The sequence below is a fragment of the Pristiophorus japonicus genome, chromosome 18 (assembly GCF_044704955.1).
Source record: "Pristiophorus japonicus isolate sPriJap1 chromosome 18, sPriJap1.hap1, whole genome shotgun sequence".
NCBI lineage: Eukaryota > Metazoa > Chordata > Chondrichthyes > Pristiophoridae > Pristiophorus > Pristiophorus japonicus.
The window spans coordinates 51,595,472-51,601,471 of NC_091994.1; positions in this window are offsets into that span (position 1 = coordinate 51,595,472).

Consider the following 6,000-nt stretch of genomic DNA (forward strand, 5'->3'; position numbering starts at 1 on the left):
AGAGAGGGGAAGGGTTGAGAGCAGGAGTGCGGGGAATGAAACGGACACGGTCGAGGGCCTGGTCAACCACTGTGGAGAGGAATCCTCAGTTGAGGAAAAAGGAAGACTTGTCGGAAGCACTGGCATGGAAGGTGCCATCGTCAGAACAGATGCGATGGGGACGGAGAAACTGGGAGAATGGAATGGCGTCCTTATGGGAAGCAGTGTGGGAGGAAGTGTCGTCCAGGTAGCTGTGGGAGTCAGTGGGCTCAGAGTGGATACTGGTCAACCAGAGAAAAGATGTTGTGAAAAGTTGTCAGAGTGTCAACCCAGCTGGTTCATGAATGTGTTTCAAGGACGGGGACCTGAAACCCCAAGCCGGTCTGGCGTACACGTGACTCCCGTCCACGCCATGTGCTTGACTCTCCATGCCCTCAGGGCAACTGGAGATGGTGGCAACATTTGCCTTGCCGGTGCTATCCGCATTCCAAGTACAAATGTATAAAAACAATCCATGAATGATTGCACTTTGTCTTTTTCCAAGACACAAAGAAAGGGTTAGCAAGCACCTTTCTTGCAACAGTGGTGTCCCTTTAACATGAGCGGCCAGGACTAAAATCCTCGATTTTTCATAAACACAGGAAAGATGTAATTTAGTCATGTTTGAAGGGCTTTAATAGTTCCTGGAACTGTTACACAACCTTAGAATCCTGTTCCTCAGTTAACTCCTGCAAAACAGGAATTAGTTCTATCAACAAAGGCAAATTCGGGAACTTTGTGTTAATTACTTTGTGTACATTCCATTCTCCTGACTCACTGTACACAGTTTCTATAAGTAAACAATTACTGGCTTGTGTGATTCAGATCATAGATTCATGGAGAGCAAACGTAAAGTCAAGCTATACATCTCCTCTAGACCTGCATTTGGTTTATCTACTTGTCTTATAGGCCCAGAAATCGCGGCCTCCCCAGTTCCGTACGAAGTTTCTACAGACCCGGGAAGACATCGGAGAAGTCGGTTTTCAGCACACAATGCACATGCGCTGAAAACTGGCTTTTCCGATCTGTCAAGCTGGAGCTTAACAGATGATCCGCATCTCAGGAGCGAGGACATTTGCAAGGGCAAGATTGCGGGATTTACCCATATATTGCCCGGCAAATGTCCTCAAAATTCTTGTGCCTGAAAAAGCCGGCGCATAGCCTACTGTTACAGACATAAGTGTTTAAAAACATAGAAAAATATCATTAACTTAAATTAAATAAACACATTTTATTGTTACAAACTCTGCCCACTAAGGTAAGTTTATTTTTAACCCGGAAAAATATTGTTTTTTTCTAAGGCATTTATAACTTTAATTTCAATTAATTTTAATTATGTGAGGTCTGTTTTTTATTTTTTATCAGTGTGTGTGTGTTTTTTTCCTCATTGATAGCACTGAGAACTCATAGATATGGAGTCCTCGTTGCTATCAATGGAAAGCTGTGGAAAACTGCACCTGATTGGCTGAGCAGTCACACATGACTGCACCTTCTGCGTGGGAACCTGGAGGACGGGAGCGCGCTTTGCGGGAAGAGAAGGCCTCCCCATCGGAATCCCACGCTCCTCCCGGACCACCAGGTACTTGCGTAGAAATGTTTCAGGTCAGAGGCAAATGCCCGTTGAAAACCTCTGTCCGCAATTTCCGGGCCATTACCACCTTATTTTGTCTTGCACCATTATCTCTTTTCATCATTTAATAAAAAAGACTTGCATTTATATAGCACCTTTCACATCCCCAGGACGTCCCAAAGCGCTTTACAGTCACTGAAGTGTAGTCTCTGTTGTACAGTAGGAAATGTGCACAGCAAGCTCCCAAACACAGCAATGTGATAACGACCAGATAATCTGTTTTAGTGATGTTGATTGAGGGATAAATATTGGCCAGGACACCGGGGATAACTCCCCTGCTCTTCTTCGAAATGGCGCCATGGGATCTTTTACGTCCACCTGAAAGAGCAGACAGGGCCTCGGTTTAAGGTCTCGGCTGAAAGACGACATCTCCGACACTGCAGCGCTCCCTCAGTACTGCCCCTCCAACAGTGTGGCGCTCCCTCAGTACTGCCCCTCCGACAGTGCGGCGCTCCCTCAGTACTGCCCCTCCGACAGTGCAGCGCTCCCTCAGTACTGCCCCTCCGACAGTGCAGCACTCCCTCAGTACTGCCCCTCCGACAGTGCGCCGCTCCCTCAATACTGCCCCTCCGACAGTGCAGCACTCCCTCAGAACTGCCCCTCCGACAGTGCAGCACTCCCTCAGTACTGCCCCTCCGACAGTGCAGCACTCCCTCAGTACTGCCCCTCCGACAGTGCAGCACTCCCTCAGTACTGCCCCTCCGACAGTGCAGCACTCCCTCAGTACTGCACTGGAGTAGAACGGCGAACCCACAACTTTCTCACTCAGAGGCAAGAGTGTTCCCCACTGAGCCACAGCTCATCCCTTTGTTCTTTTCCTGCCCTTTTCATAGAAATTTACAGCACGGAAGGAGGCCATTCGGCCCATCATGTCCGCGTCGGCCAACCAAGAGCTACCAGCCTAATCCCACTTTCCAGCTCTGGGTCCGTAGCCCTGTAGGTTACGGCACTTTAAGTGCACATCCAAGCACTTTTTAAATGTGGTGAGGGTTTCTGCCTGAGTTCCAGACCCCCACCACCCTCTGGGTGAAGAAATTACCCCTCAAATCCCCTCTGAACCTCCCCCCAATTATTTTAAATCTCGTCCCCCTGGTTGTTGATCCCTCTGCCAAGGGAAACAGGTCCTTCCTATCCATTCTATCCAGGCCCCTCATAATTTTATACACCTCAGCCTCCTCTGTTCCAAAGAAAACAGACCCTGCAACTCCAATCTTTCCTCATAGCCAAAATTTTCCAGAGCAGGAAACATCCTCGTAAATCTCCTCTGTACCCTCTCCAGTGCAATCACATCTTTTCTGTAACGTGGTGACCAGAACTGCACACAGTACTCCAGCTGTGGCCTAACCAGTGTTTTATACAGTTCAAGCATAACCTCCCTGCTCTTGTATTCTATGCCCCGACTAATAAAGGCAAGTATTGCGTATGTCTTCTTAACCACCTTATGTACCTGGCCTGCTACCTTCAGGGATCTGTGGACCTGCTCTCCAAGGTCCCTCTATTCCTCTACACTTTTCCCTGGTTGTACTTGCTTGAAAGCTGTTCATCTCTAACATCTTCCAGTTCCGGTGAAAGGTGGAGCGATTAAAATCGGGAAAACGCAAGAGGCCAGAATTGGAGGAGCGCAGAGATCTCGAAGGCTTGTGTTGCACCCCATCCCCTCAGTTTCCCAACGGGAGGATTACATTAAAATTGTCCCCAAATTGTCTTCCTCCACAGATGCTGCCTGACCCGCTGAGTGTTTGCAGCATTTTCTATTTTTGTTTCACTGCTATGATGTCCATTTTATAAGATGATTCATGAAGGACCGAGTATGTCATCTAATGCATGACATCTTTGCATTACATCGCCGTGTGTCTAGGTAATGAGGCAAACCCCGGGGCAGTGCCCTGCACTAAAACTGAGTCAAGAAGAAAGATTGGTTAAAAACTTGGATGACACCAAATTAGGTGGCACAGTAACTAGTGCAGCTGGGAGCAGAAAGTTGCAAAAGACCATTGATAGATTGAGTGAGTGGGCAAATCTGTGGCAGATGGAGTTCAATGTGGGAAAGAGTGAGGTCATCCACTTTCAACCCAGGAAAGATAGATTGGAATATTTTCTAAATGATGAGAAACTAGGAACTCTGGAGGAGCAGAGAGATTTAGTGTCCCAAATATAGAAATCACTTAAACCTTGTGGACAGGTACAACATTAACAAAAAGGCTAGAAAGAAAAAGACTTGCATTTATATAGCGCCTTTCATGACCACCGGACGTCCCAAAGTACTTTACAGCCAATGAAGTGTAGTTACTGTTGTAATGTGGGATACGCGGCAGCCAAATTGCGCACAGCAAGCTCCCACAAACAGCAATGTGATATTGACCAGATAATCCGTTTCAGTGATGTTAATTGAGGGATAAATATTGGTGAGGCCACCGGGGATAACTCCCCTGCTCTTCTTCCAAATAGTGCCGTGGGATCTTTTACGTCCACTTGAGCGAGCAGACACGGCCTCGGTTTAACGTCTCATCCGACAGTGCAGCACTTCCTCAGCACTGCACTGGGAGTGGGGCAGCCTGGATTATGTGCTCGTCTTATTGGGTGGGATTTGAACCCACATACACTGACTCAGAAGTGAGGATGTTACCAACTGAGCCACAGCTGACACACAATGGAATGTTGGACTCTATCTCGAGGGTTACAGAACCAAGGCGGGTAGATGGAGTTAAGATACAGATCAGCCGTGATCTAATTGAATGGCTGAACAGGCCCGAGGGACTGAATGGCCTGCTCCTGTTCCTATGTTTCCAGCCTTGACTGGAGGTGTCTAAATAGCACACGGTGGGTCAGTCTCTGTTAGAAGTGGAGAGATAACGCAGACAAGATCCAAAGATATTCACTGATGTTGGACGGGGAAGGTATGCTGCTCTGTATGGTGCAGAGGAGCAATCTAAGATAACAAGAGAACCAAGCAAACATGGGAGAGCATGGCCCCTGCTTTAACGGTCAGTCAAGTATCTGGAGAACTGGAATCATACCTGCAAGAAGATGTCCAACTTGAAGACAAGTGACACATGAGAAATGAGGCCGACCATGAAAAAAATGGAGACTGTCATATATGTGGGAATCATAGGGGCTGAAATTCAGGGTCTCAGAGACCCGTTAATTCTCGTTTGCGGCGGCCATTCCTAAAAATCGAACGGCCGCCACTTTGGGGTCAACAGGCCGACCCGACCTAAATTCAGGTTGAGGATTTTTCAGCCTGGATCCTATCCCGCCCGAGTGGTTGCACCGCCAATGGAAACAATAAAAAAGCAATAAAAATACTTACCCATCGATGTTCACCTGAATCCGCCAAACCCCGCCATGCAGTGCCCCCAGCAGTGCGGCCGCCCTTAAAGGGGAAGGCCCACTGCCACGGCCACAATGGAAACATTTTTGCCGGCCAACTTGCTGATCGGCTGGCAAAATACTGCCCCGCCCCGGGTTCGGCCGGGCCACCAACAGGCAGCCTGGCACTCCCTCTTGGGTGCCAGACCGCTGGCTCAGCCGAAACCCTCCCTGGTAGCCCAGTGGCCTGAGTAAAAAAAAGATTGAATTTCTCCCCTTTAACGGAGGGGAGAGAGCGCGGTGACAGACACGCTTTGACGTCACCACGACTCCACCACTGATTGACAGCGGTGGAGGCCCCGACTGGTCCATTTTCAGCCAATCAGCCTGGCTTTGAATCTAAGGCCCGCCCCCATTATGATCCATTTTCAGGACTTTGAAAAAATGTCAAAGTCCTGAAAATGGATCAACTTATCGTACCAGGAGTTCCAGCGGTAAGTACCACTCCAAAACTCATAGGTGCGCCAGCTTTCTGGTGCACCTGAATTTCGGCCCATAGAATCCAATTCTCTTTTTAACGTTACCATTGAATCTGCATCCACCATCTTTTCAGGCAGTGCATTCCACATCATAACTTGCAGCTTAAAAAAGTTCTCATTTTCCCCCTAGATTTTTTTCCAATGATCTTAAATCTGTGTCCTCTGGTTACCGACACTCCTGTCAGTTACTCCCCACCGACTCCATCAAAACCCCTCACCATTTTGAACATCTCTATCAAATCTGCAATTAACATTCTCTGCTCCAAGGAGAACAACCCCACTTCTCTAGTTTCTCCAAGTAACTGCAGCCCCTCATCCCTGGTATCATTCCGGTAAATCTCCTCTCCTCGGTCTTGACATCCTGCCGAAAGCAAAAGTGCGGTGCCCAGAATTGGACACTTTGGGGCTGGGCTTCCTGCGGGTGCTCGCCAGAAAATCGTCAAAAAGATCGGCGTCTACCTTTTGATGCTGCACCCTCCAGCGATCCCGGTCGGAAGCCTCCTC